This window comes from Calonectris borealis, chromosome 18 (genome assembly GCF_964195595.1).
Source record: "Calonectris borealis chromosome 18, bCalBor7.hap1.2, whole genome shotgun sequence".
Lineage (NCBI taxonomy): Eukaryota > Metazoa > Chordata > Aves > Procellariiformes > Procellariidae > Calonectris > Calonectris borealis.
Window position 1 is genome coordinate 16,951,143 of NC_134329.1, and position 20,731 is coordinate 16,971,873.

The window sequence follows — 20,731 nt, forward strand, 5'->3', positions numbered from 1 at the left end:
GGGCTGAAATTTCAGGTAGTTATTGCTTTTTAAAAATAACAAATTGGTGGGGCCCAGCTAGGAACAGCTCACTGTCTCTGTAAGTTAATGTGGTGGTAGAGTGATGAATGTTTACAGAATGGCTAAAGGCAGTGCAGAAACTGGGAGGCAGAGAGAAAGAGAACTCGGTGAACTGGAGAGGGAACACCTTCCCTTTTTGTGTCTTCCAAAATAAAACAACCACTATTTATTCATATATGGCTTGTCTTATTTGTTATGGCAAATGTGCAAAACACGGTTTTGTTCTACATAGACAGGGTAAGTTATTTATAGTGACTTCTTATACAGTCTTGTTGGAGGAAGCCCAAATTCTTCATTCTGCCATATGCAAAACTTACTGCAGTTATTGCAGACTTCTCAGATTCTGCCCACTTCATGTCAAGTTAGCATTGCTACAGCTTCACTGTGCAGAGCAGTAGGATTTAGAGTGATATACACAGGGGCCCTATGGAAATAAAACTAGTGCCAGGAATGTTGGCTAAAGGATCCGGAATTGGTATCCATAAATGTACTTGTTTTCTAATTGGAAGTGAATAATGGTCATATAAGCTATTATGAGCAGCCTGCGTCTCTCTGGATTGCATGGCACAACTACTGCAATACCATACAAAAAACGTTTAAGCATATGCAGTCTTCTCACTGAAATCAAGATACCTAATTAGGGCAAGACAAATTCCATAGAGATATTCAAAGTAAGTATGTACATAAATGTTTTTTATGATCAGGCCATAGAGAAGGACCTCTAGATGTCCCAGAGGAAGACCACAATTTCTGCATTCCCTCCAGGGATACATAGCTGTGCTTTTGTTCTTGTAAGTGCTGCACTGAACTCTTTGAGGAAGCTTAGCAATAAAGAGAAGCACATTCTTTTTGTTTTTGTTTGACACAGTTACTTTGGTGGCTGTGTCAACAGTGGAGAAAGAACCAAATTGTGTTACTACCTCTGTCAGTTCTTAAACAGCACTGCAGAGTCCCCTCTCCTCCCCAAATGAGGAAGAGAAATTCACACTGTAATATTAATAACTGTGGGGCCCTTTAGCCTTTAATAATTAACACACTGCTAACTGTAGCTGAATGTTCCTTTTTCTGATTCCAGTTACGGACCCATTTGGACCAGGCTCAGCTGAGGGAAGTGCCTGAGCAGCAGTGTTATAAGAGAGACCTAGATCTGAGTTAAATTGTTCTCCTTTGGCCCACACAGTAGATTAAAGAAAAGTTTGGGCTCAGACAGTGGTGAAGCCAAAGCATGGGGTGTTACAGAAGAATAAAGTACTTCTGTACCCCAGTCATTCCAATCCAGGGGACTACGTTAATGTCAGAGCCAATTCCTGGAGCCTGCCGACAAATACGCTCACCTGGCCTAATGTAAAATGAAATGTTCCTTTCAATAGGCAACAACTGTTCATATACTTGCCACTTTTCCCCAAGATACTGCTGAGTAGGAGTCTTTTGCTACCTTCTTCTTGGTGGGGTGACAGTATGTGTTCAATGGTAGCGTATGAGTAAGATAGGAGACCTGGTCTAAAACCATAGCTCCCAGATTGGCTGGCCCTAGTATTTTCTGCCTGAAATAGAGTTGCTAGTGCAGCTCTAACAAGAAGTTTAGCATTTAGCAAACCTACTATGATCTTTGCAACGTGATTTACAAGTCTTGGATGAATGTTGTTAGTGTTTTGCTGCAACATCATGATGTTTTGGCAGTATTCCTGCTACCCTAGACACTTCTGCTAGCAGACAGGCTAATTTAACAGTAACAGTTTAAATGCTTCTCAGACCATACCCTACTTCAAAAGGTCTGCTATTATGCAACCAGAAGTAGAAGAGAAGGGAACTAGTAAACTCTAAGTTGTGGTTACCTAGCAGCTAAAACTGAGTGATGGAGGCTGCCATATATTCTGTCTTCCTGCCCCTGGTTGTGCAATCCCATACCTTCCCTTGTGCGTGCAGCTGTAAAGTGAGAAAGCATAGGGAGCACAGGGATCCAGCTGAAAAGTAACCTAACCAAAAAAAAAATTAGTTTTTGTTGGTATGGCTTCCCATCCATGTTTAGATTAGCTCAAGCTATTATAGCATTATATCCAGAATTAATCAAAAGAGATAGTGAAAGAGTCTTGGAATCGTACTGGATTATGTCACATAGTGGGATGTTTTTAATAATTATAACTCTGTCTTAGAGTTATACTATCAGTCTTTTGTAATACTTGGTGAAATGTTAATTCTCATTGTCTGTGGCATAGCCATGGATATGCTTATTTTCAGCTACCTGTTAACAATTAATAAAGCTCTCAAGAGATTTTCTGATTTTCAAATTATTTTCTCACCGCTTAAATTTGAGAAGTTGTGAGGTGGAAACATAGTAGGGCTAAGAGTGAGAAATTTTTTTGCTCCGTTATAAACGTGGGTGGCAGCAATTGGGAATTAGAGAAAATTCCACATACACCTACGACAGTGTGAGAAGAAGGGTGGTTGCAACATTAGATGAGGTGACGCAAGGGCATTTAAACAGCATATATGCCTGGGTTAGAAGTCATCTACACATGCTGACCCTTGAGGGACTGGCAAGTTTCAGAATGTGGGGTACTCAAAATCAGATTTAAGTTTTCAGTAGTCTGAAAGCAGGAAGGAGATTAAGAAATCAAGGCATGGACATGCAATGGAAATGCATCCAAAACAATCCAAAATCTCATTGCAGAATTCGAGTCCTGAATTTACCTCTGAGTGACTGAGGGATTACAAACTGAATCTTTACCTGGATTTAATCAGGAAGTGGAATTTATCTTCCTTTGCAAGTGTGGAATTTTCAGTGAAAGGTTGAAATAATGTATTTTATCTATATTAGTTAGGTTTTAATTTTATTTTTATCTATCTATATATATATATATATATATAAAACTTTATGTATTTTATTGCAGTGTTGGTTCCTCATAGGCATTGTCATCCTGTCTTAATTTGGCACTCCCTGTAGTGTTTGTTCCAGGGTCAGGCTGTACATCCCATGAGGCGTCTCTGTTCATGACCAGAGCGTAGGTAATGAATCATGTCTGCCAAGTGTCTGTGCTACATCCTGGAAGATGTAGACTGGGAGAGCTCCCGTCATAGAGGAGAACAGGAAAAAGGCAAATGAACTACAGTTCTCACATAGCATAATTTCAGAATTAAAATATACTGCATTTTGATGGTTCAGCTTTTCAGTGAGAAAACAGTATTTTCAGCAAAAGTTGGATATTGCTTGAAACTGAATTTTCCATTGGAAAGCTAGATCTGACAGAGAAATTTCTAATGAGTCTATGCTTGATCCTTCTCTAAATTTCTTAAATGAGAACAGCAGTTCTTACCTACTTCAGCAACACATACAGTTTCTCAGTGGCTGGACCTAAAAACAGAAATGAGAAGTACAACTAAAATTACAAGTAATTTTATGTTATGGAAACATGAAAAACATTGGAGTGGGTGAAAATGAAGAACCTAAGAAGGATTAAGATTGAGGATAATCTGGTAATTCAAAGATGACATTTCAACATTTTTAGCACTTGTACAAAAAGTCAAAAAATTTTTCAAATTTTTTTAATTAAAAGATTCTAACAAGCTCTAGTTGGGAAAAGTGAGTACTCACATTTTTATCTAACATCACAATAAAGACAGGATTGCTTCACACATTTTGGACATTTTGGTAGAGGTCATTTTTTGGTTTCTCCAAGCCTGTTTACCCATCTGTGATCTTTTCAAATACAGTTAATCGAAAATGTTACACCAGTAGCAGGAAAAAAACCTTGTTTTAAAGAAAAAAGCATGTTGTTTGGCGAAGTAATAAAAGCAGAAGAAATTTGACTATAGAAGATACTGTAACAGATAACAAAACTAGAGATTAGAGATCAATGGTTTCATCCTTAGGGTTGTTTGCAATTTATGATATGACCTTATGCTGAAGAGCCAGTCAGCTGGAAGGCAGTTGAATGATGATTACATGTGAAAGACATTGGACAGGGTCCTGAAGTTCTGGGTTCAGTTCTGTGTGAAACTCTGTGTATGACCACATGTCTGCTGTCCTGTTCTCCACTTGTGACACAAGGATGACAATATTTCAGGGCAGAGGCTGGTTTCTTAGTGTCTGTCTCAGTAGCACTTAGCACAGTCCCACTACTACATCCCACCACTTACTGGGTCTTGTAGGTTTGCCTTGGTTAGGAAGTTGCTCTGCTGTGCCAGAAACATTTTTGAGATTTCAAACACATAGAAATTGCAAGTCTGTTTCAGAAGGAACCAAATACAGTTGAATATTTTACATGCAGAAGTTACACTAGCGTCCCTGGGATCAGTGAGTTTTGTGACTCACTGTGAGTGTGGGAGAGCAAAGTTCAAGTCCCTGCTTAAAGTTCAAGTCCTGATAGCCCCTGCTAGGGGATAGTCAGGTGTACTTTTGCTCTGTGTTTTGACAGAAATTCCATCCCTGACCTGGCCAGCATTCCCATCAAATTCATCAAAACCAACCTTCTCTCATATTAAGTTTGTTGTGGTTTCGGCTGGGATAGAGTTAATTTTCTTCCTAGTAGCTGGTATAGCGCTCTGTTTTGGATTTAGTATGAGAATAATATTGATAACACACTGATGTTTTAGTTGTTGCTAAGTGGTGGTAACGCTAGTCAAGGACTTTTCAGCTTCCCATGCTCTGCCAGGTGCACAAGAAGCTGGGAGGGAGCGTAGTCAGGACAGCTGACCCCAACTGGGGTATTCCATACCATATGACGTCATGCTCAGTGTATAAAGCTGCGGGAAGAAGAAGGAAAGGGGGGACGTTTGGAGTGATGGCGTTTGTCTTCCCAAGTCACCGTTAGGCGTGATGGAGCCCTGCTTTCCTGGAGATGGCTGAACACCTGCCTGCCGATGGGAAGCAGTGAATGAATTCCTTGTTTTGCTTTGCTTGTGTGCGTGGCTTTTGCTTTACCTGTTAAACTGTCTTTATCTCAACCCACGAGTTTTCTCACTTTTACCTTTCCGATTCTCTCCCCCGTCCCACTGGGGGGGGAGTGAGCGAGCGGCTGTGTGGGGCTTAGTTGCCGGCTGGGGTTAAACCACGTCAAAGTTGCAATGTCAATTGCTTTACTTTCTGAAAATGCATTTAGTTCTAAAATACTCAAGCAGCTCTATTCTGGGTACTACTATGGTATTAACTATAAAGAATAATTACGAGGAGAGGATTTAAAAAAACCTGCAGGTTCTGGTTAGGATAAAGATGTAGGTTAAACTTTCCTGGAACACTGAAAAGCACTAGTTAAATTCTTCTGATGCAATGCTTTGTTATGTCTGTTTCATGGCCCTGCAGACCCTAGAAAGGCAATGGGTTGGCAGAAAATGCAAATCAGAGGGGAAAAGTTGCTCTTTAGGAGAAATTTGAAATTAGTGTGCTGGATTTATGCTGAGTGAGGGCAGAGCTTGTCATTAACTTTGCTATCTGTGTCACAAGATGGTCACAAGATGTTTTGCCTACATTTTCATAGCCTTTCAAAGTCCACAAGAAGATGTACACGTCATCACCATGGAAAGTCAGGATACTCATCAGGAAAAACAGCCAATACAGACATTTTGAAGATAATGCATGAAGAATAATCCATGAACAGCTCCCATAAAAATGGTAGCTGCTTAGGAGGCAGAGATTTTATTGTTAATGCTGATCTTTTCTCCCTGCAGAATATTGCTCCCACCTTATCAATATTGTAGAAAAGAAAGAGGAAACCTTCTGCAGCTGCAGAGACGATTTGGAAGGATTAAAAATTTATCCTGTTTTGAGCAAAGCTTTCAGCAGGTGCTAGAATCCACTTAATCACAGGTGGGTAACCTGCGCAGCCTCTCTTTCCCATGGCTAAAACTGGAGTGAAGGTCCTGGCAATTCTTTCATGCGGAGATCTTCTGTCAGGACCTACTTCCAATTCCAACCATAGTGAGCCACATGCTTTGCATAGAACAGCACAAAATTCAAGTTTAGAATGTAAAAGTGACATTTTTTTCTTCTAGTTTCTTTCATTTGGTGAGGAAACAGAGTCAAGCCCACTCTTGGAGCAGCTCAGTTACGATGGCAGGATTACATCAGGCTTTGAATTTGGCTCAACCTCAGGGGAGGTTTACATTGGATATTAGGAAAAATTTCTTCACCGAAAGGGTTGTCAATCATTGGAACAGGCTGCCCAGGGAAGTGGTTGAGTCACCATCCCTGGAAGTATTTAAAAGACGTGTAGATGTGGTGCTTAGGGACATGGTTTAGTGGTGGACTTGGCAGTGCTAGGTTAACGGTTGGACTTGATGATCATAAAGGTCCTTTCCAACCTAAATGATTCTGTGATTCAATAATTAAAAGGGCTAATTAACATTAGCTGAAAAACAGAACTCAGGCTCTGCAGGAAATTCAGACAATTCCGTGTTGATTTTCACTCTAAAGTGGAAAGAGCCATGTGGTTTAGAAATTTCTCTCCAAAATATCCCCCTCCAAGCCAAGAATTTTATTGGGGTGAAGAAGGAGGAAAATAGAAAACCTCCAGTTGAGACTCAGAAATCAAAACAAAACCTTAATTTCTAAAAGACTTTTAAACATATGTTTTCTTCCCATCTCTAAAGGAAGCCTAATTAAAACATTTCCTTTCAAGTATTTTTTCAGTGAAATTTCATCATGATTATAATGTTAAATGGAACATTTTGCTTAAACAAACCAGCATGTTTCAGGTGTAGAAACATTTCCTGGGAGTTGGGGAGACTTTTTCCTTTTTTTACTTGGTCTATTTGACACTATTACGGTTGGTTTACTAATCCATATGAATGAGCAAATATACACCATTGCTAAGGACAGAGCACTTTTAAGGTTTTTCTGCTCTCAAGAGAGCAAGTTGCGGCTGACAATGATAGACTGTGTAGAGTAACCATACCATTTGTATACAGATCTGCATGTAATTTCCACCCACTAGAACTAATTGCTTTTATCAACACCAGTAATTAGAAGCGCCAAAGAAGCATCAAATTTTCTTACTGGGCATGGTATAAAATGGTGTGTAACAGTGTGCTGTGACAGTTTAGACTAGGGCAGATAGCAATTTGGGAAGAGAATATAGTGAAAGAGCTTGTTGATACGTAGAAAACTGATAATTGGAGCTTCCTGCTACACTTGTGGAGAAATAGCGTAGATCCCATGGCGACTTCTCTCGGTCATTTTCTTTAGAACTCTGTGAAAACATGCTGGGATTTACAGGGACGCACCACTTTTGATCAACCTTTTGTTGGGAAAGGTTTTGCAAATAGAGAATGGCATGGCAGAGGAGAATCACTGTCCGATGCAAGTAGAACGGAACAGTTGGATTGTCAGGAGAATCAGGTAGAAGTCAAGAGCTCCAGTTCAAAAACAGTCCTTGAATCTTGCCCACTGCAGACATGAGCATTTTCATCATCAGGGTGTTCGAATACTGTCATATGGGTGTCTATCAGCTTTGGTCCTGTCCCGTTATAAAATAGGAACACGGTGGAAAGCTGGAAAACATGCTTCCAGTTCAGTATGGGGCTCAGTGAGCCTATGGGAAAAGCAATCCCCACTTCCCGTCCCCATCCTTCCCTTCCCCGAACCACTGCCTGGTAGGACAAATGCTCTCCTGGACGCAGGGAAGTACGAGTGCCAGGACTGCGTTGTTCCACCTATCCGAACTGCAAATGTATCCAGCCTTGTGAGAAGTAGTCCAGTGAAGGGGGAAAAAAAAAAGGGTGATTTTTCAGGTAGAGGATTCAAGCTTTGTACCTCAGTGCCAGGCAGGTTTCTGCATCATTTGTGATAGGTAATAATGGAAATCTATTTCTGACTAAGCTCTAAATAATTACTGCCAGAATGCCATCATGGTGCTGATGAGTATTTATCCAACAGAAGAAAAACAGCATGTTGATACTTGAACCACAAAAAGCCATAATTGTCATTTAAAATCTGGCATGTTGTTTAAAATACTAAATTCATTATCTTTCAGAATCTTTATAATTATACATCCAAACTATCACTCTGAATACATTTGCAAGTGTAAAGAAACAGACATTCTTTTTTTTGACAAGGGATTAGACTACTGGTTGTTCCATTTTTAAGATCTTCCTAAACCTAAGTATCAAGGCCCAAGCAAAAAATGAAATAAAAAAATGCTACCTGCACAGAATGCAAAGCCCATTCTGTTTCAAAGCTATTCATTCCTGTTACAGTTACCCAAAAAAAGTTATAATTATGAAATTGCAACACATATTTGGAACATGTCTTTTGCTCACACAATAGCAAATGTTCCTGCTCCTCCTCTCACAATAAAATGGCCATATCAAATAAATTTTTTCATAAAAATAAAGAAGTGCTGGGGAAAAAAACCCCACAGAATATTAAAACTTCTGAGCTTCAGAGATACCAAACTGTTATCAAGGACTGTGACAAGGTACAAATTTTCAGAAATATTGAAATGAGAGGAAAAAAAATCAAGCTTTGACATCAACAAGATGATAACAGCCATTGGCTCTCGTTCACTAACTTCCACCCCAGAACTTCAGCAGTAAGATAATCAGGCTTTCACTGGCTTGTATGGAATGGATCTGACTTGGATTGGACTCTGCTCTTTGGACTGGCTGTTACTATGTGGAGTTATTAGCTGAAAGAGCTTTGACAAAAAAAATAACCCACCGAGTGAGGTTTTCAAGAGCAGAGACTATATGCCAGACAGGTGAATCACAGACAAGTCCGGATCCTTGAATTAGCTCTGTGATGTCTGAATGTAAGCAGAGCTCTTGAAAATCTGGAGCTTTGAAAACTTGGGAGAATGAAGAATCTATTTAGTGCTGATATCAAGGTAAATATTCTGCCAGTAGGGAAAAAAGAACTCAGACGTTGCTCCTACTCTAAAAAGCGTGTTGTGGCTTCATGCTTTAAAATAGTATTACAAGCATGGAAGATGTTATCAAAACTTGAGAGTTCATAAGATGATTTTCACATCATTTCTTCCAGTTGCAACTAGGAACCAAGAAGCACTGGTGAGAAGACCTGCAGATCTTGTTTCAGATTTTCTTCCTGATACGATTTCTGACTGTATATAGACAACCCAGTGGTTAAATGCAAACAGTTAACAGGAGTTAGGTCCCTCTTGTTATTTTAAGTAATTGAGACACTGCTGTATATTTGCATCTTAAATCAAAAATTCATATTTTTAAAAATCTTCCTCAATGCAGCAATGCTTTAGTGATGCTATGTTAATTAACAACAACATAGACTCCTGAGCAAGGAAATTCAAGGGACAGAACTGATTATGTCCCCTGAACTTTTCTATTGCTGCATGTGCCATGTGTTCTGGCAACTAGTTAGCCTTCCCATAGCAAACACCTGGGTGTACATTATTACATACTCTCCCCCCCCGCCAAGGCAGCCCCAGAGAAGCACTGTCTGTTGATAGCCTTGGCTGGGTGCGTCTACTCAGTCGTTCCTTGTTCCCGTGCTGCTGACCGGCCTTCCATTTTATTGCAAGGACAAGTTGTTACTTAGAGAACACTCCTGTTTTCTGGAGTAATAGTGTTTTGGTTTTTAGTTGGCTATCACCTTAAAGATCAAGGCTCAGTTTTCTGTAAATTGCAGGTTTTGGAGTGTATGGGCAGCTGAGGCCGCTTTCGTGTCTTGGATGTCTGGTCTATTATTTATCAGTAACATCAGGAATTTAGGGTCTTGGTGTCAAGATTACACAAGGAGCTCTAGTTATGAGAAACATGACAAGAATGTGGCCAGGTACTCTTAGCATGTGTCTGCAGACATCCATATGTGTTGGGCTGGGTCTTGGTATGCATTTCAGTCTCCTATGTACTAACAAATGCTGCAGCATTTTAGGCAGGAACCTACAAAGCAGCCTGTGTGGGTGGACCCCTTGGCGAAGGCCTCTGAATTCTGAAAGTCTTTGTTTGCCAGCACAGGAGGGAAACGTGCAGCTCGTGGAAAAATTACATTGATGCACCTTTGTAAGAAACCTCAGCCTCACTGCTATTGAGTATGGATTTTGTGATACCTGCATTTGGGGCTCAGATTCCTTCATCACTGACACTTAAACTTGAGAGAGAATCTAGCTAATGCCAAGGAACATCTTAAGTGTTGTTTGTATGTTCCTTGTACAGCCTGTGCAATTTTGGAAGAAGAGAAAATACTGTAACACTTTGCTTAAAAAGAAATTCTTTCAAAGTTCTGGTGCATTTGATGTGTTTTATAGAAAGGGAATTGAGCTGAAATAGTACTATAGTGACATGCTTGATTGCTAAGGAGAGGAGATGTAATGATTTTGGACAGCAACTGTCAGGGTTAAGAAAGTTATTTGTTCCATTGGTTTATGGCACAGGCTAGTAGTATTTTATTGTCAAACAGAATTAGTTTTATATCAAGAAGAGCGATTACTTGGCTTCACTGTGTTTGAGATTAAACTTGATGATTTCATGTCCATTATTGATTTAGGCTTTACATTCAGAGAAGTAGCGGTTTATATTTTACTTAAGGGGATTTGATCACAGTAGATGTAATCTTCAATGGTTTCTGCAAATAAATTAGTAAAGTTGCTATTCCTCTTACAGTAAGTGAAGAAAAGTGAAGAGGGCTAGAAAAAGACCTTGTCTCAACAAGACCAGTGCAAAAAGATCTAGAGATGGCAAAAAATGCTGCTTACCTTTTCTAGTGTGTAAGGGACATGCTAACACCTGAGTACGGCATGCACAAAAGCAGGAACCACACAGAAGATACTCTGTCAATGGCACATTGCAGCTCCAGACTCAGACGATATGTATTTGACAAAGGGATGCCAAAAACCTACTGTACATCGTCTCCTCTAATTTATCCTCAAATTACACCAAAGGAGAGAGGGACAGCTAAGGTGCTTTCCAACATTAGAACAGGGTCAATGAAGCACCAAATGTGGGTGGCCTCTGTAGGAGGCAAATGTGCAAAGTGTGTAATATGTGTCACTAAAAATAGCCCCTTTCAAAACATCTTAAGTCAGACAGTCTGTTAGAACATGCCATGAGGAACCAACCAAGCAGTGTGGTCTGATCTGGGTCCTGCTCTGCTGCTGCTAGGAAATCTGTAGCCAAGAGAAGACAGATGGTTTGTGGCCAGCCAGGGCCCTGCTCCTTTGGGCAGTGGTGCATGTCTACAGAGGGAAGAAAGAAAACATTTCATGGAAGCCACTGTCAAAAGTAGGCCATATCAACTTGAGAGCTCTGCATGCAGCATTCCCCAAGGGATGGATGGTATGGGGTGCTATCTATTGTACCTTCACCGAGAGCAGTTGTGGGAGCAGAAACAAGTCCTGCTAGCTTATTTAGAGCTGTCATATTCAGGCCATCCTGATGCCAAGCTCCTCTGGCTTCCAAAATACCATCCTTTGTTAGAGCTCTCCTCAGACACAGATGTCTCAGTACATGCTGAACTAGCATTGCACCCTTAAAAAATTGTGGGGCTATTTGGCTAGCATTGAGTCACACTACCTTTACTGTCTCCCTCTTTCCACCCTACTGTATGCTTGTACGTTGCCTCTGTGACTTAGGCAGTTTTCAAACACACTAGAACAGGGACCATAATGCACATCTTTAAAGGTATTTAGACTTACCCAGCACCTGTGTGCAAAGGATTTTCACCTGCATGCTTACATAGCCTTGATGTAGCCAGAATCACTGTCCAGCTAACCTCAAAAAACCCCTCTGCATGCAGACAAGTCTGACACAGTGTGGGATGTGCTAAGCTCTGCTCAGCATTGCGTTTAGTCCGTAGCTCCCGTGAGGTTTCCTGTCTCCATATGTGTCTATACGTTGCCTACTACTACTAGATAGTAATTCAGGAAACAAATCTTAAATTGTGTTATGTTCCTTGCCTAGAATGCAGTGTACAAAACACCCTCTGTCACTAAGCACGTGTTGCACAGTTAAACATTAATAGCTACCAAGACATATAGCAGCTGATGTTGGTCAAGGCTCATGTAATGATGTTTTCCCTTCTGTAGTTTGGGTTACTCCCAGTTCTTCATTCCCTGCGGTGTATTTGGTGCATTAGGGACACAGCAAAGTACAGTTCCGCCCCTTCTGCCATATCCCCAAGTATCCTGTGTTTACGAACTCATTTTTTTTCTGTATTTCAGTTAGTGCCCTTTGCCTTTTGTCCTTTCACTGAACAACGTGGAGAGTAATCTGGCTCCATCTTCTTTACGCCCTCCCATCAGATACAAACATTAAGATTGCCTCTGAGAGGCTGAGACTTCCCCAAGCTAAACAGCGCCAGCTCTCTCAGCCTCGCCTCACGTGTCAGATGCTGCAATCCCTTAATCATCTTTGTGGCCATTCACTAGACCTGCTCCGGAATGTCCATGTCTTTTGTGTAGTGGGGCATCCAGAACTGAAAACAGTACTGCAGGTGTGGTCTCACCAGTGCTAAGTAGCTTTTCCAGGCTTTGGAAAGACGTCTCCATTCCAAAGGAGAAAGAAAAGAGAAGGAGGAAGCAGATGATGCATGGTTTTGAAACTAATTGGATGCATTCATTGAAATGGGAGTTAAAAATAAAAAGTTGTTGCCCAAAGCATTATTTTAATTTTTTTTTTTTACTAATTTGGGGGTTTGTTTATCATTTTAATTTCTCTGTTCAGTGAACTGGTTCATATTTAATGGATCGCTAAGTTATGACTACAATAGAAATGATAGAGCATGTGTTTCTTAATTTAGGTGTATGGACAAGTGTCCTCTTTTGCAGGAAAGAGAACAAAGCTAATAGTGCTCAATAGCAAAATGGTTGAACCAAATGCTTCTCAGTATAGGTGGCAAAATGAGTGACAGGTATCTGTCTTTGTGGCTCTGATAAGCTTCTTGCTGTAATGCTTGAGCAAAAAACCTGCAAATGTGACTAAGTCGAGCTGCCTGACTGGTAGCTCAAGGTCATAAATCATTTATGATGCTTTGGAGAATGTTACCCAGTGGCACCTGGGAACACCAGCCCTGTTAGTTTTCAGGAAGATTTAGTCTTCTTCCCGCTTAAAAGATTTGTTAAAGGTATTTGGAATCTGCAGGAGATGTCAAAATGGATGTAGATGCCAAAGAATATTTGAAAATTTTAGTAGCTTTTTACTGGGGCCTCAGTCTCAACCTGGACTGGAGACAGTTGTTCAGGAAGGCAAGGCTCTGGTATTTGCTGTATTCTCCCTGCTTGTGCACTCTTCTTCCCCCTTGAACAGCAGAAGGTCCATTACTGCCGCCTTTCTCTGGTCTGCTGCAGTGTAGGAAGACAACTGCAACATTTTTTGTTGCTGAGATTTTTTTTTTCTCTGACTACAAAGCCAAACAAGTCTCACAGTAAAGACAAGCCAGGTTTAGTATATAAAAGCAGTGTTAAAAAAGATTAAATCAGGCAGAAATAGATTCAGTAAAAAGCATATAGTTTTAAGTAATTAGGAGATCTGGCGCACTTCTAACACATTTGTCCCATTCGTGAAAAAAAGAAAAAAGCTGTGAATCTGTTGTTCTGTTTTCTCTTTTTACAGCATGCAGATAATTGCATGATGTATCATTTACAGAGTACGTGATGCTGTTACTGAGAAAATGCCAACTATTCCCAACTTTACTGATGTGGCTACCTCTGTGTTTCTAGCCTCTGTTTTTTCTTTCCTGAAAAAAGATGCTCGTCTAGCTCTACGCGTTGCTACCTTTCATGAAAGTGATTTCCAAGAAAGATGGTAGAAATTTTTTTTTTTAATCCATGAAAATTGCCAGTCCTTTAACTGCAGAAACACCTAATATTTATGCAATCTGCAGATATAATGCATTTAAATGTGCATCATAGTAGCCTTCTTCTCAACATGCCCCATCTTCTGGCTTGAATTTTTAATGAGTGTTGTCTGCTAAAGGCTAGCTCAGGTCCTAGGGAGCGCGGGACTTCTGTCATAGAAGAGTCCTCTATTCTTGCTAAAAAACCAGCCTGTGAACATAAGCATCAGGTGATTAATTTTAAGAATGAGTCCAAATTAATGGCCAGATTGAATGGCTCCAAGGGCTTGCATGAAGTAATTTCAAAATTTTCATATTTAAAAATGGCAGAAAATGAAGGCAAAAGGCAACCCCATGCACTTGTATGTCTCTAGGTAGGGACATTCTATCAGCTTCTGGCAAGAAAAGGGAAGTAGTTGACTTACAAACTGTATTATATTGACAAAAGCATACTTCCATTCTTTGGATTGCTGGTACATTCAGTGCTGACTCGGATCACTAGCATTTCCTTTTAAAACACGATACATTCTCATGAGTTACAATGACCAAGAGCCTAACAAAGTAAGCCACAGTAAAAAAAGGTAGCACAGTCAAATAACAGCTGGACATACAGCAAAATCCTTGCTTTGATCCTTGTTTGCCTTCAGAAATACTATGTCAAGTGTCCTTATTTAAAAAGCTTAGTTTAAAGTGGAAGCAGTTGTCTCAGTAATGCCACAGTGGCTCCTGGGTGTGTAATAAACTCGTTAAGAGAAGGGCTGACTGATCTATACTTTGTTACTGATGTCCCAAATCCTTGCCAGCACATGAGGCTTCTGTGTTTACTATCAAGTTTTTTCTCCTGCTGTGGGGTCTCTGATGGACCGCACACCCGCACCTGTGTGCAGGCCGGTCCCCCACGGCAGCCCATCTCCGTGACACTTCGGACAGGGCCCGGGGGGTGGAGCAGTCGCATGGTTCTCAGCGCCGTAGGCATCAGCATCTTCCTATTTGAAAAGTAATCAGGAATCCTAAAATGGCTCATTACATCCCTACTGTGATCAGGTACCCTGCCAACTTTTCTTTTTCAATATACTTTCGGCTGGTGGTGTCAACAGAAAGAAATGCAGCAAGAGAAGATGAACTTTTTCCAAATTAGGGAATACCATTAGAAACTTTGACTTTTAGAAACCTTATCTACTTAGCTTCTTTGGGGCAGCAAATAAAATTGCTTTAGTTATGTGCTCAGCTGCTTCTGGCACAAACCCTAAAAACCTGAAATCTTTTGCTAGTCTATATTTTGGTGATGCATGCTTTGGTGCTTTTAAAACCATTTTTAAGTTAGAATGATGCATTAGAGATGGCTCAAAGCCAGAAAAGGACTTGAGCAACCCTCTTCTGCACTGGGCCAGACCTAACCGAGAGTCAACACAGGCACCATACTCAGCATTTACGAATATGCCAGACAAAGGAGCTCATTTTATGCGCTTATTTCCAGTAATCATGTAACCATGTACCTAAAGAAGTGTATATACCTCCATGCTTTTACATTATGGAGCAGTTTTAGAAAAGGAACTGCGCTTGCTGTGTTGAACCACAGCCTGTATTTACCTGGCACTGGCTGAAAACTTGTTTTGCACATTGGTCTGACAGAGATGTTCTTGCACAAACCCGTGCTGTAGGTTTTCTTGACATTTGCTGAATCATCTCATTGTGGTTACGGGCTTTAATAGGACATCAGCATAGATGGCTGTTATTGTGAGCCAGCGTAGCAATTCTCAGGTTAGATTTTTTTTCACTGAAGCCTGACTTTGTCAGAGCCTTGTGTGAGCAGTGTTTTCAAAACACTGCTCGCTGTGTAACAGAGCTGGATTCCGTAGCAGCTGTTGCCATTTTTGTGACACACACAGGACCTTCAGGACACTGAAGTAACATCAGTGTCGGCCTCTCCTCTTGTTCTGTAGGCAGACTTCTGTAAGGGGGGGACGGTAGCAGTACCAATGTGTCTTTACTCTTCAGTGAAGAACAACTGCTGAAACCGTCCTTTTGTGCTTACAGTAGAGCGGGTGGGGATCCTCGCTGATCCATTTTATTCAATAACGGATGTCAATAACTGATGTCAGTGGAATTAACATCCTCTGGCTTCAGATAAAGCTCTTAATTTTGCTTTTTGTATCCTGCTACATAGCGATCTCTTCAGTCTTTGCTAAACTGCTCCAGAAAAAGAGATTCTTGTAACCTGTCTTTGTAAATTAGGCTTTTGAAAGTGAACAAGTGATTTAGATTTAAAAAGGAAGATCCCACAACATTTTCATTTAAATTGGCCAATTTAGTGCTGTCAGCTAGATATTAGTAATGATGCCGTATGTATGCCTGTATGCTACATGCGTATGTAGCATAGTATAAGTGGTATAAATATGTCTTATTTACTGTACCTGGGATTAAAAGAGATATCTCTACCCAGTTTATACAAACCAAGGGGAAACATTAATAAAGGCTTAACTATGATTAGACAAAGAGTTCTCGTCTATAGTTTTATTTCCTTGTACTAGCCAGGTGGCTTTACTTAGTTTGCCTGCCTGTCTGGGTTTTGGCTCTGACTATTCACTGGTTACCAAAATTGAATTAAATTGTGAAAATAAAACACACTCTTAATCTATCTATTGGAAATAAAATGAAATACCTCATCAAAATTAAAATTCCATGGAAGGAGGAATATTTTACCTCAACTGAAAGGTTGATTTATAGCCTGCAGTATAGTAAGTGGCATCTGTTTATATATATTACAATTTTTTGAATATTTAATAAGTTGCTAATTCATAATGAACAATAATGCCACCTTGTGCTTTTTCAGAGAGGTTAAGCTTTCATTATGGGATTTCTGGGTTTCTATTGGTTTATTCTTTTTAAAGAAGATGCAATTAATTCATGCTTCCCCTTTTTAAGCACCTTTCATGATAGATGACATTTTCTGTGATGAGAGAGAATCACTGCAAAGATTACAGACCATGAACTTCAACTATAGAACAAATTTCAGTTCTTATGTGAGGTCTGACATTAATCCACACTAGACTTGTGCCCAGACTGTATTTCATCTGATATCTTGATCAGTATTGGGTGCATAGTGTATGGATCCATTCTCAAGAAGAATTGGTATGCATTTTAATGGACTTTTTTCCATTTAAAAAGCAAAACCTAAACTCATACAAAAATCCGTTCTACAAAGCACTAGTTTCACTTTATGAAGAAAGCACATACACTTGAAAATACAGACACTATAAATTCCACTGGCACATGTACTCGGAAAAAAGGAAGTCTGGAACAATAAGCAGGAGAACTTTTTAATATTGTGAAGTATTGGTGTGTATGTGTGTGCCCTTTGCCACTAGCTAGGGTCAGATGTTGGCCAGTACAACTGCTGTGGGCTTTGTTTTGGCTAGCAGCGGTACCCAGAATAGCAGGGAATCCTGATCGTATTTAAAGTCATCATGATTCCAGTGGGACCAAGATTATACCCTACTCACAGCATAGTGTAACTCCTGCTAGTGTGCTATTCAAGCACAGGAAATAACTCATGGATAAGATTTCAGTGTAAATATATTGTAAAATGGCATCGTTCTTTGTAATGAATGCATAAATTATAAATATAGTATAGATGGACCTAGCTGAAAATGAATGCTTTGTAATAGTCATAGGTTTCTGTGAGATCAGAATTCTGTTCATATGGCCGATGATTTTTCGTTTTTAAATCCTACTGATTAAAAAAATATTCCTACACATAATACTATGGCATAGGAGAGTGTATTCTGCTCTGCCTACCACAGTTTTAAATTGGAGGATTAAAAATATCCATTGTTCATTTCCACTAAATCTTGAGCTCCTTACTTGGTTTTTATATCATGAGATCCCATTGATTTTTAAATAGACTAAACCAAGATTATCAGAAGGAATGATACAAGTCTTCACCTGCATTGGTTTATAAATCCTTATGCTGATATGATACGTATGTTTTTGGAAGCAAGTAACACTATGATACACTTTAAGAGTCTCAGAACAGGTCTCAAAACATCATCCACTTTGCTTTAATTTCTTAAATAAGCTGCCTCTTTCAATAAGACTGCTCAATTTTATTCCCTCAGTAACCAAACTTTTGCAGACACATGGATCACTGGAATGGGGGGGGGGAAGTTATGCTATAATGACTATACTGGGAGGGTGCAGAATTAATAGCTAATTTTGCACACTGGCTCCATTTTCACTGAAGAAAATCTCTGAAGCTTCATGAATAGTACATAATGCAATGTGTCACCAGTAAACTCTAAACACCATCACTCGCTCTGTTTGCTACCAGCTAGAGGTGCTACTGATTGGAAACAGCAGGGTCCAGTTTTGTGTCATAGGAGGATGTATCCAACCTTTCAGGCTCCAGACCTGGCTGGTAATTGTGTGTCTCTGGTCCTGCCTCAGTCCAGCTCCTAACAAGACCAGTGGGAGTTTCAACCGAGTGAGCCTTCAGGATTTGGGCTATTTAATTTGTGACAAATATCACTATGTGGGCCTTTTGCCTGCCAAATCCTGAGGGTTCACTTTTTTGGAAGAAAAAAAAAGAGTTGTATTTGTTGGGCTATTTTTTTTCCAAATGAATGAAGGTTGTTTTTATTTTCGGTGACATAGTACACACATTGGTAGCTAAAATTTACACCTGTGGTAGTTGTTTTGAACCATTGAGAGAGAGCAAGAGAGTGTGTGTGTGTGTGCCTCTGTGTGTGTGCCTGTCTGTGTAAAACATAACCGTAAAGACTGTTCTTCAGTAAAAGCTCATAGTCTGATACCTTTCGTTATACCGAATAGAGCACTGCAGTGTGAATAGATCCACTGGCGTCTCTTTAGTAAGATGCTGCTAAGGGGAAGGGTGTCATAGTAACAGTCAAATAGGGACCAAATATAACTGCCAGTACAAAAAAAGTGTCATTTACGAAAAATGTTTCTTATTTTACTGTTGAGAATACTAAGTGGTGACCGACTGGAATTTGTGCCCAAAGCACATTAAAGTTTAGGTTCTCTGAGGCACTTCCTAAATCACAGTTTTCAAGCCATTCATCCAATTGACTATATAAAAACACGTTTCAATACATTAGAAATGACAATAGCGATCGTTAAATCATTCAGGTGATGTTAAATGGCTCCCATTAGTACAAAGGCAGCCCATACCTTTGCAGTGAGTTTGTACAGCCAGATCTCAAACATGGTCTGGCTGAAAACAGCAATAGGACAGTGGAGGCACCTCCTGAACGCTGATGTCCAGTACTGTATTGTCTGTGGGAGGCCCGATTACACCACGAGGTTTCAGGAGAGTCTGTGTTTCTGGGTCTGCCACCATCTCCAAGACCTTGAGCAAAACCTAAAAACTGAGGCTCAATTTCCTGTTTTGGCATTAGCAAGCTACTTTCCTAGCTCTTGCAATGAGGTCAGTGGTCACTTAGTAATTTTGAGACTTAATAAATTTGAGACTTTGATTCTAATGGGAACATAAGGAATGAGAACACTGAATCAAAAATCTGACCTATGATGATTCACACTGGAGAACTAAAGGGACACGTTAAGTTTGTTTCTTTTTCCTTTAAATCCAAACATACCTATCTACTGTACTTTGCAAGCAATGGTCATTTAATGTGTTCATCTCCTCTTGACATTTGGTGCTGGGAAAGGATCACTCACTGCAGGAAGACAGGGCTGGAGCACCATTAACCCTTGGGCTATATAATCCGGTAATCTGTGTTGCTTTGAGCAAGGAGGCACGTGGGCAATCCCTATGATGGTGATTCTGCTGTTTTACTGTTCACACTGCAGGGGTACATCACCCTCAGCCCAACCAGCAGATCACCTTGACCAGTAAAAATGCAAAATGGCTTAGTCGGTTTTTAAAAAAAAAAATCACATGAACATTAAGTTTATTTCTCCAGCAGAATCTGTTTCTTTCACAGTCTTTCAGCTGCTTCTTTTCTGAAGAGTGCAGTCTTTATTTCAGACATCTGCCTATAGAAAATAAGTATTTTTTTTAAAGGGCACATTTAAAGATGAAAACTGAGGCTTGAATAACTTAAGCAGCATACAAATTACACAGATATAAAAGTTCTCTTTCATTGTCTTAACTTACAGTTTATTTTGTACAGAATTCATTATGTTATACATCTAAGACTTATTATATTGTATAAATATCTTGGGTGAGATGTATATACATATTCAGTGTTATAGATTCAGCAATTAATGTATGCATTTCACAATACACTATAGTGTATTTCAATGTAGTGCACGTGATTCATATTTCAGAAAAGAGCATATCCGCTATGAAAGATTGGTATTTCATTCATAGGGTACTCTACCTTGAAATACAGGGGTTTTTTCCATTATATAATGGACTGTTTGTATTGTGTCATATGGCTGTAAGATTTTCTTGTACATTCCCCAATATGAATTAAGAAACAGCAGCTCAAAACGTTGATCTATGTGGCTCTGCATCAAGAGGAGAGCAGGGCACTGGTTTCCTAAGTTCTTACTTAAATGAGAAAGAAGGCGTAGACAAGCTGTGTGTGATGGCCAAATGAAATAAAAAGTTCTGCACAGATGAAAACTACTAGCTCGTGCCTCCCCGTTCTCTGTATGCCAGGGTTCAGCTGCCACAAATCACTTAGCTCTGATTTACAAGAGTTGAGGGTCTGGCATCAGCTTTATTTTTAAAGTTCGCAAACTCCCCATGTTCCATGAATCCACTCTTTGCTTACAGAATTTTTCCTGGGTATCTCCTGGTATATGTATGGATACTACATGTTGTCTTTCCTTGATAGCAGGCAAAGAAACTCGCTCACAGTGTCTTCACTATACATGCCATAAGTAAGATGTACTTGTTCAGTAATAATACTTTGTTCAGTATTAAATTACAGGTGTTGCTCTCCT